Source organism: Coptis chinensis, chromosome 9 (genome assembly GCF_015680905.1).
Source record: "Coptis chinensis isolate HL-2020 chromosome 9, ASM1568090v1, whole genome shotgun sequence".
Taxonomy (NCBI): domain Eukaryota; kingdom Viridiplantae; phylum Streptophyta; class Magnoliopsida; order Ranunculales; family Ranunculaceae; genus Coptis; species Coptis chinensis.
In genome coordinates, this window is record NC_141464.1 from 53,993,392 (window position 1) to 54,010,738 (window position 17,347).

The 17,347-nt window shown below is 32.6% G+C and overlaps 1 long non-coding RNA gene across 5 annotated transcripts; it reads left to right on the forward strand.

Annotated features, from left to right (window-relative positions):
- The first annotated feature begins 1,056 nt into the window (after positions 1-1,056).
- On the forward strand, positions 1,057-17,134 carry LOC147476707 (uncharacterized). 5 transcript variants are annotated; one of them, XR_015207592.1, is made up of 8 exons: positions 1,063-1,642; positions 7,315-7,807; positions 7,911-8,048; positions 14,384-14,465; positions 14,534-14,612; positions 15,797-15,834; positions 15,941-16,127; positions 17,026-17,134. It is a non-coding gene; the product is annotated as an uncharacterized LOC147476707 (long non-coding RNA). The 5 variants fall into 5 exon arrangements; XR_015207593.1 differs by lacking the exons at positions 1,063-1,642; positions 7,315-7,807; positions 17,026-17,134 and having other exon boundaries at positions 7,885-8,048; positions 15,941-16,090; XR_015207596.1 differs by lacking the exons at positions 7,315-7,807; positions 7,911-8,048; positions 14,384-14,465; ... (2 more) ...; positions 15,941-16,127; positions 17,026-17,134 and adding exons at positions 2,474-2,512; positions 2,838-2,889 and having other exon boundaries at positions 1,061-1,642.
- The last annotated feature ends 213 nt before the right edge of the window (positions 17,135-17,347 follow it).

A 17,347-nucleotide genomic window follows, 5' to 3' on the forward strand; every position in this document is an offset into this window, starting at 1 on the left:
AAGCCCTCACCAACTCTCACTTGGCCCTCATGCATTTTTCTTGTTATGTTACATTATATTTATGTATCATATTCTAATTATCTAAGTCAGATAAAAACATTTTTCTTATTATTTTACATTATATTTATGTATTATATTATAATTATTTAAGTTGTATAAAAAAAAATACTAAATTAGTTTTCAATAGAAAATAAATTAGAACGTACATAACTTAACATATGGGCGTTTTTTGTAATTGATTGAAGAATAGGTATATAAGTCATACATAAAAGCAAGTCCAACATAACACATCATAGTTAAGTATGAAAAATGTAGATATTTTAAGAGTATTATCTCTTCCACCATCTCTATCTTTGTTTTTTGTTTTTTTTTTCCCTAAAGGCATCAGAATTAGTTTTGTATACTTAGTTAAAATTGATATACATAATAAAAATATGATAAAAATAAATAAAAAATCACAAAAAAAAAAAGTAAACTAGTAAAATATAATTAGATCGGGCTTGACCCGGCTCTCATTTGGCCCTAAAAAATGAGGGTCGAGTCGTCGAGGGGTGGGTTAAAGGCTTGAGTTTTCATGTTTGACCCTACTCGACCCGACCCTCAATCCAAAATAGAAATAGACTGACCCTGCCCTTAATCATGAGGGCTTTTATGGTTTGAGGGTCGGGCTAGCACGTCCTTGCCCTTTTATCACCCCTACCTAAGGACACAATCACACAAGGAATGAAAATGGTTACTAGGAGCGAAATAAAAAAAATGTCCGAGTACACTACAATTAGAAAAAAAATAAAAAAAATCCAAGGAGTCTGTAGTCTGTACTGAACGTGTTGTTAAAATATAAAAGATTATCTTTGCCAAAAAAAAATTAGTAAAAAACAACCACTCGAAATCCATCGTCCAATTTATCTTGCTTTTTTTTTTAAAAAAAAAAGAACGATAACGTATTAACGTGGCACGAAAAGTCAAAGTAGATTACAACGTAACACGAAAAGAAAACACAACGCGAGAGCAGTGGATAGGCTCTCTTTCTATATATAGATTTTTTTTTATGAGAGAGAAAGAAGGCGTGTGGGGGGTTAGGCTTTGGCATCTGAGAGAGAGAGAGGCAGGGCGTGTATAATTGACTTTAGTATAGATCTAGGGTTTGAAGTTCTCTTTGAGAAGATGAAATTGAGTCGATATGGAGTTTATTCATCCCAAACAGAGACGATGGTGGCCTTCTTTGTTCTTCTGAGAGAGCTGGAATTAGAGAGATCAAGCGGCGTAGAAATCTGCACTCTTTATTGGGGTGGAAGATGCGTGAGTCGTCTCGAAGGGTTCTATTGTGTGCAGAAGAACAAGATTTTCTCAAAAGAATGGATTTTTTTACACATATTTCATCTCAAACTGAGGCGGTGGTGGTGGTATGGTTCTTGAAAGAGCCCGTGTTCAGAATTTATCGAGAAGAAAGCTGGAGAATAAAATTGGAGTCTTTTAGAGGCAAAAAGAATGGTTCTTTATTTGTTTCTTCTCAAGCGGGGGTTGTTTAGATTAATAATCAATATTCATTTAATTAATTTCATGGAGGAGCGTGGAATTACTTAGAAGGGTGTGAATTTTCTCAACGATGGACCTTTCTTCTCAAACTGAAACAAAAACGATGGTGAGTTCTTCTTTTCCTTTGACACAGCAGTAATGCCCTTTCTTTTAGCTTAAAAGATATTGAAGTCTGTTTCTACCTTTAAAGTCTAAATTGAATATGATCATGTCTTTTTATTTATCTTTGAAGAACTGGAAATGGCAAATGGCACTTTAGTAAATAAGAGGGGTGGGGTTTCAATTTTCTCCGGTATGCTAAGTTATCATTAATCAACTCTCTCTCTCTCTCTCTCTCTCTCTGTATCTTTTTTGTGGGTTCACTCAAATACTGGGCTTTGGGCCCCTTCTTTTTTCTATTTTCTTTTGGGTTCATATAACTATACGGTCTCAAAACATGGACCTTAAGCCCAAGCAATTGATCTATATCATCTTGAGCTTGCTCAAATACTGGGCTTTGGGCCCCTTCTTTTTTCTATTTTCTTTTGGGTTCATATATAACTAAAGGGTCCTAAAACCTGACCTTAATCCCAAACAATTGATCTGAAGGTCAAGGTCCGGGGGCTTTGTTGCACCTGGTCCACTACAACAGCAACAACCCTTAGCTAGGTAGGATTGTGGTTCCACCACTATAAATAAGAACCTTTGCTCATTTCTAGGGTTGCTCACCCCATTTCTCATTTTAGAGCTGCTAGAACCATTTGTTCACTTCTAGGTAGATTTCCTTTATTGTTCCTTTGATTTGTTGATTTTTTTTCCTACTTGTTTCACTCTGTAGGAAAAGATTTGTTCACTCTTTTCAATGAAGAGTACTATAATACTTTTTTTTTCCTACTCTACCCTTTTTACAAGCTGCTGGAACCATTTGTTCACCCTTTGTAGTTGTTTTTTTTTGTAGGGTTTGAGCTACTACTGAGCTACTGTCATTTTTCAATGGGTACTTTCCATCTTTAGTTTGTCCCTTCAAAATTGCATTTTTTTTTGCTGGTCTATGTAGCTTTTCTTTTTTGTGTGTAAATGAGCAAATTGTTCCTCCCAAAGGAACTAAAGTCAACTATGTAGTATCTATCTAATAAGTTAGGGTTTTTTTCCCCACTACAAGACAAAATAACACACAAAGGATGGTCCAGATCATTTTGAGTAAGATCTAACGGCTGCTGAGTGCGGATCAATTACTTTTATTTGTTTTCGAAATTCTCACTAGCGAAGCCGCCAAATCAGCTCGCTTCATTTTCACTCTATTTCACAACAACACAAAACAGGTTGAAAGAGGAGAGAGCAAAAAAGATAAAAGACGAGAGTGCAAAAAGAAAAGAAGCCCAATTTCTGATTTCGAGTCTCTTCTCCCTTTTTCAAATGATACACTCACACCTTGAATGAGGTAACGCGTTTTTAGTTTGGGTTTTGTAAAACTAAATTGATTAAGCGTTATTAAATGTTTGTTTCGTTTCAATTTAAAGTTTAAAATTTGTGTTGTTGTAATTAATAACATAAATGATGAAGAGGGAAATGAGGAAATGTGTGAGTGTTGTTGTAATTAATAATATAAATGATGAAGAGGGAAATGAGGAAATGTGAGTGTTGCTGTAATTAATAGTGTAAATGATGAAGAGGGAAATAAGGAAATGTGTGAGCATATTTTCTACATTCAATCGACCCTTTTACAATATTCTTGATGATTAAAATGCATGTTTCCAATGATTAAACTCATGTAATCAGAAGCGAGATTACGCACACATCTTCAACATCCGCGGCAAGATTACGCACACATCTTCACTACCATCAGTAATACAAAGTCGTTTCACTTAAAACACGGTCGGGATAGAATGGAATATTAAAACCCTATATGAAGAATCAAAAGCATAAAGATTTGGACTTTTATTAATCGACTTTGAATGACAAGAATTTGTGAATCCAATCAACTTGATGAGCAAAATAGAATGAAAAACGCAGAGATAACGTATTTTTCTCCATCTTCGCAGCCTACATTTGTTACAATTATGGGTAATTATGCTGTTTTTATTTGTAATAATACTATTATTAGTCTTATGTTAAATTAAATGAGTATGACAATGCTATTAAGTTTTAGAAGTAATTATTGTTATGTATAAATATGAAGTTATATATTTTGGTATGGTTGATCTATGAGAATTGTATTGTGTGATTTTCGTGTTATGACAGATTTAGGTTTTGAAATATTGAAAATATAAAGGAGATCATGCTAGATTTTTTATTTAAAAAAAAATGGTGATGATGCTCTTAATTGAAGACTCTCTCCCCTTATTTTCCTCATTCTCATTCCTCGATATGTGTTGAATTAATGAATGTGTAAGGGTATGTGTAATGAGTTGGTTTGTGATAAATGAAATGCATAGAATTGCAATCATTAAGCTCACTTGAGTATCGCGATGAAATGATTATGAAGTATAAAACTGTTGGAAATAGTTATATCATCAATCCAATACTACCATAGAAATGGTCTTTTTGGTGTGTTGTCCAAAAACAATGTGTTTAGAGTCTTGGTAGCACGGGCATTCACTAATCTATCTAATAAGCTAGGGTTTTTTTTCGCACTACAGGACAAAATAACACATAAAATAACGCACTACAATAGAGTAAGGAGAGTTGGGAGCAAGATCAAACGGCGGTTGAGTGCGGATCAATTATTTTGTTCAAAACTCATCGTAGAGCACTCAAACTCCCAACTCTCCTTACTCAATTCTTCATCTTCACTTTTCTTCTCATCCTTCACTGAAACACTAACCCCACTTTTCAATTTCCAAAAACGCACTTCCTCATCTACGCATATTATTCGTTTCATCTCCATCTTCGCTGCCCACCGTGACGACAAATTTCTAGAAGATTTCTTACGATATTTAATAACTGCCTCGGCCAAGATTTCGGTCTTGCCAGATTCTTTAAGAGGTAATAATTTTATTTTAAGGTTTTGGATTGTTGAAATTTTGGTGATGGGTTTGTTTGTTTGTTTGTAGATTATATTGAGGTTGCCAAATTCATGTTAAACACCTTATATAGTTAATTATGTTGTTATTTTTTTAGGTATATTACAAGTTTATAACTGTTACCCCAAATCAGTTTATAATATAATATAGGCCCCTGATTCGACTAAATATGACTCGACTGCGTGCTGAATAAGATGCTATTTAGTCATGTTTTTATGTTAACTTGAAAGTCCATTTTCACAAGGTTTGGTAAGTAGTCTAGCCTACAATATACCATTATGCAGTTTAATTGCCATCAGAGTTTTCGATTAATCTGTCAGAAAATTTTAAGCTATGTTCCGTGTATTCATGTCTTCCGAGTTGCATTAGTGTGCAGAAACCACAAATTTTCATATACACTTCGTCCAAATCCTTCCTTATAATTGCTCAGCACAGGAACATATACTTTCCCATTACTTTTATACTAACTCGAATCACCTCCTTCATTCGATGAGCCAGTGACTGTTTCAAAAATATGTGAGCATATTTTCTACATTCAATCGACCTTTTTACAATATTCTTGATTGATTAAAATGCATGTTTTAATATTTATTCTCTTCTTTTTTTCCAATAATTAAATTCTTGTTGTAGTATATTATACACTTACTACCACATAAAATTGACTTAATAGAGTGAGTTATTCCTTAAACTTCAGTGTCAGTTAGGGTTATTTCAGTTTGAGCAAAAGATAACAAAGTTTATGTTCTACCTGAAGAGAAGTATAAGTTGATTATCAAACATAGCTTCTGACTTTTATCAAACCTTGTTTTGACAAGCGTTCGACTTTTGTGAAGGAATATCACATTATGGTACATATTGTACTGTATCAGACTATCGGTGGATTTAAAAATTCCTGTTTGTTTCTTTATTCAACTGTAAGTTTGTTGGTTCATACCTGTGTAACCTTTTGGTGGACTTAACTGGTTCTGTTTGTAGTGTAATTTTAGTTTTGGCCTATTGGGAACATAATTATCATGTATGTTTTGTTACAAGTTTTGCTAGTAAATTTTTCTTCCCATGGGTACTAGTGGATGAAATTGCAAACTGTATGGAACATCAGTATCAATTTTAATGTGCCGTTTTGGGGTTATTTTATCGCTTTTCTGGTGTATGAGAAGTTCTTTTTGTGCAGGACTATCTTTTACACAGTATTTGACTGTTATTTCATTTCTGAAACAATCTAGTTACGTTAACAATCCAAGATGTATAAGAACAAGATAATGTAGATGAGTTCTAAAAGCTCTTTTGAGGTCATCTTGGAGACTAGAAAACTTGCTATTAGGGTTAAGGTCATGACTGGTCAGGAAATAATTTGTTTCCACTTTTTTTGTGTCTTGTTGTGGATTTGGTACTTGAGCATGTATTAGGAAATGTGGATGTTTTAATGGCCTTATCTCTCATTGTCACGTTAGACAAAATTATGTCTATTATTTGCTTGTTTGGTTTCTAATTTACGCTCATAAGATATGTGAACTGTCTATGTGATTGTTTCTCTGTAGTTTTTATGCTAGTATATGGATTTAAATGTGATGTAAAACAAGGTTAATGTTTATCAAATTACCAACTATAAGATGTTGTGTTTGTTTTTTTTTTTTTTTTTTTTTTTTTTTTTTTTTTTGAAGTGAATATTAGGGTAACTTAAAAAGAAACAAAAAAAAAAAAGGTTTTGCTTTACATCTTATAAGACCCTCTTATAAAATTATGTCTTATAAGTTCCTCTTTTAACTTGAGCCAAAACAAGAAGCACCCCCCTTAGTGTAATCTACTTCTATTAATTGCTTCGAAAGTGATTTGTTTTTGCTGGTGTGTGTGTACCTTGTCCTTATTTGTGTGTATTCGTGTAATTGATTCTCCCACTAGCTGAACTTTGTAGTATAAACTGAGCATAGCCAAGCAAATCCTTAGTATTTACCTTGTTTGTAAAGATAGGTCTCAATAATGTCAAACAATGTGTACTACCAAGACTAATTTAGTAATTTCTTATTTTGTGGTGGTGCATTTAGTACATTTAAAATCGTGTTGTACTTTCGATGCATTTATTATGAGAATATTTGATACATTTGACAAATTAGAAGAAAAGTATTTTCGTTATGACTTGATATTGAAGTGGAATTGATGTAGTGGCTCATAAGGATTGTAGACTCAGTGCCAGACTTAATAGTGTCAGACTGTATATAGGGGTTAATGTATAGTTATATTTTTACTACCACAGAAATTGAGTCAATAGTGTCAGATTTATTCTTTGAACTTAAGGTCAGTCGAATCTGATTTTCACTTTGAGCAAAGGCTGTCAAAGTTTGTTTTCCGTTGGCCGAATCTGTTTTGAGGCTGTAACATAGATTCTTGTGTTCATATTTATTTTCACTTCAAGAGAACAGTCACTAAAGAAGGCAGAAATGTCGTACTGTTTTTATTTTTTGGTGGCTTAGTGGTTTTATTCATGCATTATCAATTCTGCATCCGTACCTCGTCATCCATTTCACGTCCAAACCATTTCTATATTACATTCTAAGGGCTAGTTTATTCTTAATAGTGGATGCTTATGATCCCCAAGATTATTATGCAGGCAGTGGGTTAATAATATAGTCATTATCTAACAGTCAACAAGAGTGACAGGTCAAATATTGTGTCTTATGGATTTTTTGATAAGTGCTTCAGTTGCCGATGTGTGTTTAATGGGTTTATAGATTACCACTTCAGTAGCTTGTGTAAACTTGTTATGCTGGTTCCTTGTCAGGTACCATGTCACGCTTGATGTTGAAAGGTTTTACCAGGATTGCTGCTGTTGGCCTGCTGAACAGGATGAATGGTGACAGTGAACGTTTGCAAAAGCCATCAATGCATGTGAATCCCGGTGGACTGGTTGCCAATAGGTTTTCAGAGTTGAACCTATGAATATCTTGCCCTTCCCTATAGCTAACCCTGTTCATGATTGGCCACTCTATGTGGTGGCTCCTCCTAGGCAAGTTATCCCCCAGAAGTGCCAATGTTGCGGGTTTTACCAAGCAGCATATGTTATTGAGAGTAGATACTTCCTCAAAACAGGAGAGAAAGTAGAACTGTCTATTCGGCAAGGTATTGACTGCTCAGAAACGTTTTCTGGTGTTGATGGTATTGGAAGTGGTGATATGTGGGAATATATCAAAGCCAATGGGTTGTATATGGAAAATGACTATCCTTACCATGACAAAGTACATCCTTCGCCGTGTTACTGCCAATCATTGAAAAATGTAATATTTGTCTCTTTTATTGTTTTTTGTGCTTTGTATGTTACTTTTTACTTTTATTTGCTTTGTATGATAAAAATGTTATATTATTTGGTTTTGTTCATAGATGTTGAAACCGAGGGTTTTAATCAAGGATTATGTCTATGACTCTCTTTCTTCTGTGTTGAAAATTATACTTGCTCTTCAAAGTAGCCCCGTTCTAGTTGCCGTGGATTCTTCGGACATCCATTATGATAACTACCACGTAAGTTTTATCGTAGTAATTTAGTATTTTAGCAATGTTATTTAATTATGCATATGTATTTCTGTATTTTTTTTTGTTCTTCTTTATTTTGGTGGGGATAAGAAATTTAATTGCATGATCTTTGGAGATAAGGTCAGATTGCAAGATTGCAGTTATCTTGTTATTATGTTTAGGAAGTAATAACAATAATCGTTTCGGTGTTTACAATAAGAGAGCTGTGACTTGTATCAAGTTGTGTATATAATATGCATATTTTATTTAATGGATAATCCTTAAAAAAGTGAATCAACAAAACCTATAGCAGTATAGTAGACTTCATTAGGGGCTTCCCAAGCATGTAGAAGTAGTAGTAGAACAATGAATCATCACACTAGGGGCTAGGGCAATTAGGTTCCAATAAAGAGGTCATTCTTTGATCGATTATTCACCTTTCTCTTTTGTTACAATTTTCTTTTATTTTCTGTTATTTATCAATTGCATTACAGATGTACCACTACTATGTAAAACTCAGATGTTAATTTTCAAATTAGACTTTGAACCTTTCTAGAAAATCTTTCCAATTTATTTTGGTCACCAATTGTTAATAAAGAGAATTGTTTTTGTTGGAATGGGGTAGCCTCCAATGTTGCAATCTTGAGTTGATACTCTTTCAAATATTGGTACAGGTGGATGTAGTTTTAAGTGTTTCTTTAAACATGGTTTGATACATGTATCTTGAACTAGTTTTCGAACCCGTTCTATGAACGGGTGCCGTTATATACAATTATTATGAAAATTATAATACCTATGTGGAGCTATGAGGTATAAATATTATCTTGGTTTTTACTTTATTTTTTATGTGTGTTGTTCTTTGTCTTTTCCAGTTCGGTTGTGTAACTGTTATCCACATATTCTATGTAAAGCTATGAGATATGCATATTATATTTTCTTTTACTTAATTTTTTTATGTGGACGGTTCTTTATCTTCTTAAGTTCGGTTGTGTAACTGTTATCCACATATTATATGTAGAGCTATGAGATATGAATATTATATTGAGTTTCACAATATTTTTGATGTAATTCCTATGAATATCATCAATTAGTATATCTTGCTGTCACGTAATATTGTTTCAATCTAGTTATTAGATAATGATACTTGGCTACACTATGAATAAATTATGATTGAGCATTTAGTAATGGTTTCTTACTTTCTAGGAAAAAAGTGTTAATCTTTTCAAGTTTGCATCCATTATCAACTATATTTTGTGTGTTTATGTAAATCAATTGGGAAATAATTGATTATGGACAGAGTAGAGGTGTCAATTAAAGGTGGTCGAAAACTGTAGGATTTGAGGAGAAAGGTTATTCTGGGTTGCATTATCCCACAACTCTTTCGTTGTACATAGAACTTGTTGTTGATTGGAAATGATGTTATTTTTCAATTTTTTAATGTAAATGGTGTAAATTTATAAAATTTTGTAATGGCTGAAAGTAAGAGCAAACAACAAATTGTTTACGTGAAGAAATGTTATCAATGCATCTCTTTTGCTATTTCGATTATGTATGATCGACTCTATGGTAGAGTATTTAAGTGTATAACAAATGATATTGGACCACGCCCATGCAATACACGCGTATGTCCGGATTAACACCAAGACTTGTAAAAGCATTACACGCATTGTATGACCGAATGTCTTGTGAAATGACCTCGCATTGGCATTAGATCCTTCATACAATGATTTAAAAGGATTCGCGAGAAAGTAAAGGCAATTTGATCTTTCCTTGTAAACAACACATCCCAAATAGAGGTCTGTTTTGGTTGACTTTGATAGTTGTTCATCTTTCCAATGTAGGGGCGAACGTAATTCACATTGCACATCCATTCAACCAAGATAATGTTTTCCTTTCTATAAAGTAGGTACATCTACATCCATTGGAGAGGTGAATACTCATTGCATCTGATTCTTTTTCTTGGCGAAATGTTGAGCCAATTGTTGCCGTAAGTAGGTACTAACCCTCGTGAGATAGTATGTTGAGAAAGAGTTGAAGAAGTAGACTTCGAAAACATTGTAAACGTTTATGTTGTTATTTCTTTTCCTTCTGAATGCTAATAGAGAAATTAAGTGTCAAAAATTGATTTAAACAAACATATACTTTTACAATATAAGGAATAAGATGAAAAATATTTCTTTTAGAAAGAAGAAAAAAAAAACATGAATGCTAATATTAATACATGCATATGAAAATTGTCAAAACTGTTTTAAACATTATTAATAGTTTAACCAACAACTTACAAATGAATAACTATAAAAACAAACATAGAATATGAAATGTTTGTTTCACAATATATAGAATAAGAATTCTCAATGCATCTTAAGTAGTATTAAAAATTGATAGCATGACATGTCCAAGAGCAATTACCTCTCAATTATTAATACATGATGGTTAATATTCTATGAATTAGATGAAAAATTCTTCATACTACAGTAGAAAGAAACAGTTATTTTATAGCTTAGTTTACGAAGATATTATTTTTTTTTTACTTTTTCGACTGTAGAGGCTAACAAAAGTACAGAAGAAGTGGATGATTAAAAAAAAAGATACCTCAATATTTTCAGCATTTTGAACGCGGAATTGCTCCCAAAGTCTTGCTCTATGAATTTCTATTTCCGTTTGGTGTACTATGAGATGGAATGTTGAGAAAGAGCTGAAGAAGTTGAATTCGAGAAACATTGTAATCGTTTACATTTGTTATTTTTTTCCTTCCTGAATGCTAATAATAATACATTAGGTCCAAAAGTGACAAAAATTGATTTAAACAAACAATATAAGGAATAAGATAAATAATATAAAAATAACAACTCATAATAAGTTTGTTACTTTTTAGACTGTAGATGCTAACAAAAGTCTGTAAGAACCGAGAAGTCATGCTATGAGTAAAAAATATACCTCAATATTCTCAAGATTTTGAGCGCGCAATTGCTCCCGAAGTCTTGCTCTATGAATTTCTACTTATGTTTGTTGTTCCATGATGATTATACCTTTAACTTAAAAAATAAATGGTAATCGTGCTTCAATTGATTAAAGAGATGCAAATAAGAAGTTAGAAAATTATTGCTATTCACCTATTGCTTCAAAATTATTTGCTCTGCTCAGTCACAATGTGGTTGAGTTACTGTCTAATTATCTATGATTAAAGAACCACTATATAATCAATCGAGAACAAAGAGGGTACCTATTTTCTTCATTGTTTGAAGACGGCTACTGAAAAAGAGTTGAACTTGGAGTGCTTTTATGGGAGTGCCTCTCTTTTACGTATTCGTGAAAGGAAAAATAGGGGTGAAGTGAGTGAGATGTCTTTAAACAACTGAATAAAAGTTCAAAAGCAAGCTTTAAGTTTGTGATAGAAATCTCAAAGTAAAAAAAAAAAAACTTTGAAGAGGCCTAACTTCATTCTGTAAGTAAACCAACATGAATATTTTGTGCCATGACACTTACCTTATGACCATGCTGAAATCACTGGCCTCACTATGTTGATAAACTTGGCTTGAGGTTTTATAAGGAATGGTGAATTTATAAGTAAGGGCGGGAATAATTTGATGCATTCTAGGCAAGTGTTACCTCCTTGTACATTCTAAACACAGTTTTATGTGGTTCAATATACTTTACGTCTATCTTTATGTTTGTCTATGGAGCAAAGAAGTACGCATATATTACTCGGTGTCATTTGCCAACAGGGCATAAGTTTGTATTTTGGAGCAACATTACTATTTTCCTTTCTATATTGGTACTCGATGTTTAAATTTATTTTTTCGGTTTATTTCGTTTATTTCATTTGTCATTGGTTTTTAAGTCTAACGAATGGTGGGTTGTTTGAATTATTAGGATTAACAACTATCTTAACTTTGATGTATAAATTTGCACTTATTAGGAGTTACGATACATCATAGATTTAAATAGTAGGTTAAAATGTTAAATAAGTGGCTCGGTGCGATGTAAAATTTATCGCTTTGAAAATAAGACATTGTAAACATTTGTCTAAATATGATTTTATGATGTTTGAAGTTTGTTTCGGTTAAAGTGTAGAATTTATTTCGTCATCATTCTTTACACCTCCAGCTACAAACCAATTTTCCCTAAACTCCTAGTTGTCGCTCTCTATTCTTTTGGTTTCATATTTATTGTAGTCTTACTTATCTACTACTGTAGACGCCATGGATGGGTAAGTTTCTTTAGTCAAATATTGTTTTAGTCCAATTGCTTAAGATACTTAAGAGAAAATGGGCTGAGTTGTCTATGTGCATGTGTTGGGGACTTGGGTGTTATCTTTATCCTAATTTATGTTTTGGGTGAATTGAATATTTTATGTTTGATTTGACAGGTTTAATAGTGGACCTGCATCAGTAGTAATATTCCAGATTATGGATTTGGAATGAGAAATACTAACTGCTGTTTTCTTAGTTTTAAAAGCTTGTTGTTGTTAGTTTTATGTGTTTTTAGGGCATTTTTTTATGTTTTGAAATGTAATATGTCTTGATACTTTGCAAGTTTGAAAAAACTTATACCATGACATATGCTTATATTATTGGATATAGTTTGGCTCTTGGTAAAAGTATATGGGAAATGGTTTGCTCACGATCTTTGAAGACGAAACAGATAAAAGAGCACAGTTCTTGATCTTTAGGCATTCTTTTAGGCCCATATATATTTCTAAATATGTTTTTTTTTTTTTTATTGGGAGATGATGTTCGGAATCCTCAAGATTTAATTTTTCATTGCTTCCTCCAATAAATTTGGATTAATGTCCGTCTATTTTTAGGTTTATTCGTTTTAGGCATGAACTTCAGTGAAATTAGAAGACTTCTTTTGTAATGGTGTAGTTCGAATAGCACATTAACTACGAATATATTTCAAAACAACATTATTTTGCTACAAATGAAGTAAATAAATGAAATTAATGCATATCTAAAGTTTAAAATAAGCGTTTAACAGAAAAAAAAATATTATGTGACCAACATAATAAAATTTTGGTATTCAAGTACTAATTCTCATGGGTTTCTTTTCTTTATTATGGAACTCTCTATGCCCTTCATTTCTTTAATTTTTTATTCGAGATAATGTATTTTATCTTTGTTGTGTTTATCATCAACCAAACAATCTAGCATAATATTTTTGAGGATGTCAAGTTGATTCTGTTTCTCTTCAACTTCTATTTTTTTCTTTATAAATTCTTTGAAATTGAAGTCTTCAATTTCCATATCACGTTCATCCTTTATAAACTGTATTGTGGGAAAAGCTGCTGAATCCTCTGCTTTTGCAACAGAATATGTGGTGCTTCCATCAATTTCTTTAACTATGATGTCTTCATTGTTAAAGAATAAGTCTTTCGGTACCTTTAATGTTACTGATTAGCTTTTGAATCGTCTGCTCTCTCTAATTTTGTGTTGTAGACCGGATCTTGTTGAATGTTAAGTCCCGTTTCTAAAATTTCCTTTAGCATTTTTTTTTTACATAAGCTGCAATTTTCATACGTCATTATCTGTAATAGACATAATAAAATGAAGTCAATAAATAATTGTAAATAATGGAGAAAATGAAGAAAATAGGCTACTTGGTTTTTCGATATGTGTAGTTCAATTGTTTTTTTTAGGTTAATAGATTATGTTTTACTAAGTGATTGAAAGTTCACTTTTAGTAGGGTTCTAGTTTTGTATATATCTTATATTTTGATATTTTGGAACAGTGAGCTTCTCCTTTTTTGCAGCTTCCACTCTATTAGGACCCAAGATTATGACACATGTTGGGTAATTTGAAATGTGGATTTTGAGTTTTATGGTGTGGGCACGTGTAAAACGTGAGTGGTAGTTGTGGCATTTTGAAAGTGCACAACACCAGACACACCACAATAGACGGTCAAACTTGGTAAATGATGGTTAACTAACGATAGGGTTACCTAAAGCTAAAAAATGTAAAAATGTGGGTCTAACGTTAATACCCATATTATTGGGACGACCTAAAACTAAATCACCTTATTTTAAATTAGATTGTTTTTTTTTTTAATTAGGTAGAAGCTTTTGGGTTTTAGAAATCTCTATGTTTACTATTAGTGTTGGGCCTAGGCCCATCAAATTTCGTAACATATGTTTTAAGCGGGATTGTATTTCAAATTTGACCTGCTACACTACACAGCCACTCGATTACTTGAAATCGATAAAAACTTGAGACCAAAGAAATCCTATCCATGAAAATTCATTCTGTATTTTTTGAAACGTTATGACTCTTTAAGTTTCAACATTCATGGCGTTTCAAGCTTAAGCTAATGTATCGTTTCCGTTTCCATTCGTTCGACATTCTAGATTCTCAGCTTCTCCATTGAAATTCAATTTTGAGAGGAAAAATCCCACACTGAATTCTAAAGCGAAAAAAGAAGACATAGAGGTATTGGTTTTCACTCATTTTCATTATTACTGTTGTTGAAACTGAAATTGCTATTGATTTTTTGCTAGGATTATTTGATTGATGCACCTGTTTCTATTGGTGATGGCTTTTCTTTCAGTGGATGTATTGCTTATCTTCATGAGGACTGTAAGCATCGTTTTTCTGATTTATAAGTTTTAATTAGTTAACCCAGAAACTTGTGGTGGTTTATACTTTATAATCCATAGGTGGAAGCCTTTACGACCTGATCCTTGGACATGGTTATTTGAACACATTTCTGTTCAGTTCATTATATCCATACACATTGTACTAACACAAATTAAAAAGATGGAGCATAAGCGTTATACATATGACCCAATCCTGAATGTGCAGTACTTCTTACATATGTTGCTGAGTATAGTAAATTATATAATGGACGATTTGATGTTGAAGTTTTTTAAGAAAAATTAATTGTGGTGTTGGAGTGATTGACTCAGTAGCTTCAACTTGAGACTTGTCTTTAATATTTTAATTTTTGTTTTTATCATCAGTTGAATCATAAAAAAGAGAAATCAACAAAATTATTAAATAAGATACTGTAAAAAAAATAGTTTGCCTTATCCATATTTGTTAATTCTTTCTGAAGCCTTGATTGAATATCTTCTATGGGTCATTCATTTAGAAGTGGGAGGACCCTTTTGAAATTTTTGCTAGATGTAAATGAACGTAAATTAGCTCATTCTTATAAATGAGTCAGTATCTCAGAGTGAATCCTGGGCACCCTATTGCCTTCCACTACACCAAAAACAGGGATATTTGTAACGCATTACATTTTTTTAATTTGTAACAGTTTTTTTTTTACCGTTAGTGCATTCCTACTACTTTTTACCGTGAGAAATGATGGTAAAGCGTTAGTTTAATTCATGAGTGAGATTTGAATTAATTTCTAACGGTTTTATTTATTTTGGTTAGCGAGATTTTATCGTTAGGCAAACGTTAACAGTGTAAAAAAATAATAATAATAAACTAAAAATTATAAATTTGGGAATGAGGGAAATTCTGGGAAGAAAATAAAAAAACTCTCAAACTAAAATAAAAACTCCTCTCTCTTCTCAACCTTCTAAAATCTCTTATCATCTAGGGTTTCGCCGCTCGTGCTCTCCCACTGCGGCCCCAAGTACTCCTTCCCCCTCTGTCTTCTTTTTACACTCACTCTCTCACTCCCACAAATCTCAAATCTCCTCACTCATCGCACTCACACTCAACCAAATACTAAACCTCTTCTTTTTTCGGTTGTTAAAATCAAATTATGATTTCGTATTTACTAATCTTTTGTTTCGGTTATTTTTTAGATTGTTTTGTAACACTTCATGAGGTTGAACCCATCAAGGTAAATAATTGGGTTATTTAATTATTTTCTAATAAATTTTGATGATTTATGAAATGGGATTTAGTTAAATTTTGAATTTTTCCTTTTGCATTTGGTTTTTTTGTAGTTGAGTTCAAGGTAGAATACTCTAAATCTGCCTTCATATGACAAAATGGCAGAGAAAACAAGCAGAGGTCTAGTAATATACGGAGATGAATTGATGCCACTCATTTCTCCATCTCATACCCATATTCATCAATTCACATCTCGAGGTACCTGTGGCTTTTTATCTCTCCCTCATTCTCCACCTTCAGGTTTGTCCTCTTTTCTTGTTTATGTATGTTTAAATGGTTTATGATTCAAAGTACATGAATGGTGTTGTTTTAATTGGTTCATTAGTTCCCATTTTCGTTAGAAATAGCTTTACTCAAATACCCATGTAGTTTGTTTGTCTTGAAAAGTAGACTAAGTTATCCTATTTGATCGATGAGCTAGTTTTTGTATATTGGATTCAAACTGAAATTGGGTTTTATATGATGACATTACTATTTTCTTAAACCATTAACCAGGCTAGATTCTTCTTGTAGTAGTATGAGTAATAAGTAAGGCACTTGGGGAACTTATTAAGTTATTGTGACTTAGAAATATACAATTTGTCAAGTCATTGTTGAAGGGTTGTCGCGACATCATTTTATCGTTGATATATCGTTTTGTACATTATAGGTCTCTAGTAGCTTGAGTTGTAGTGGTGTTTGTGGCTTTTGTTAGGTATACCTGATTTGGAAAATTTGATTAATGATATGCCACAACCATCAATTTTCTAGTTTGTCTAAATATTTGAAGGACCATAAATACTTGAATACCATCTATTTGTAATCCTTAGTATTTCTAGGCAGATGTCTCATTTTAGGTAAAAAGAGGTTTATTTGAGGTGCTTTCTATTTGTTAATGGTGTTGTTGGTTACCCTCCCGTACTTCTTGGTTTACGTCCAATTCACTACTTATTTATACATTAATTAGTCCAACAAACCCCCCTATGATGAGCTTTTACATTGTGTCCATTGAGCTTACTAGATATGAAAAAAAAAGAAAAAAAGAAAATGAATTCTCAATGCTTCTAAAACTGTTACTTTCTTTTGCTAGCTTATTTATTGTAATCTTGGGCTAGTCTTTTGTCTCCTAATAACCCATCCGTGTATTGACTCCTTATAGGTTGATACTCAAGTTTCTATTCTTGTAACAATCTGGGTAGACGATTATATGGGTCAGATGGCTCTTTCTCTAGGCAACCTCTCGGTCACGGAAGATTTCGCGGCACCCGGTATCATCATGATCTCACCCGTGGATTAGGTTAAGCTATATCTATTATTGAAGTTAACATTGCAAATTCTATTTTTAGATTTTTTCAGCGAATAACATGCCATAAGTAGTTTTTTTTTTGCTTTCGGTCATGCCATAAGTAGTTGCTCTCGATTCGGTTTAAAATGAAAATTTATCTTTTTTCTTTCATTGGGCATCGAATTTTTCAAGGGTT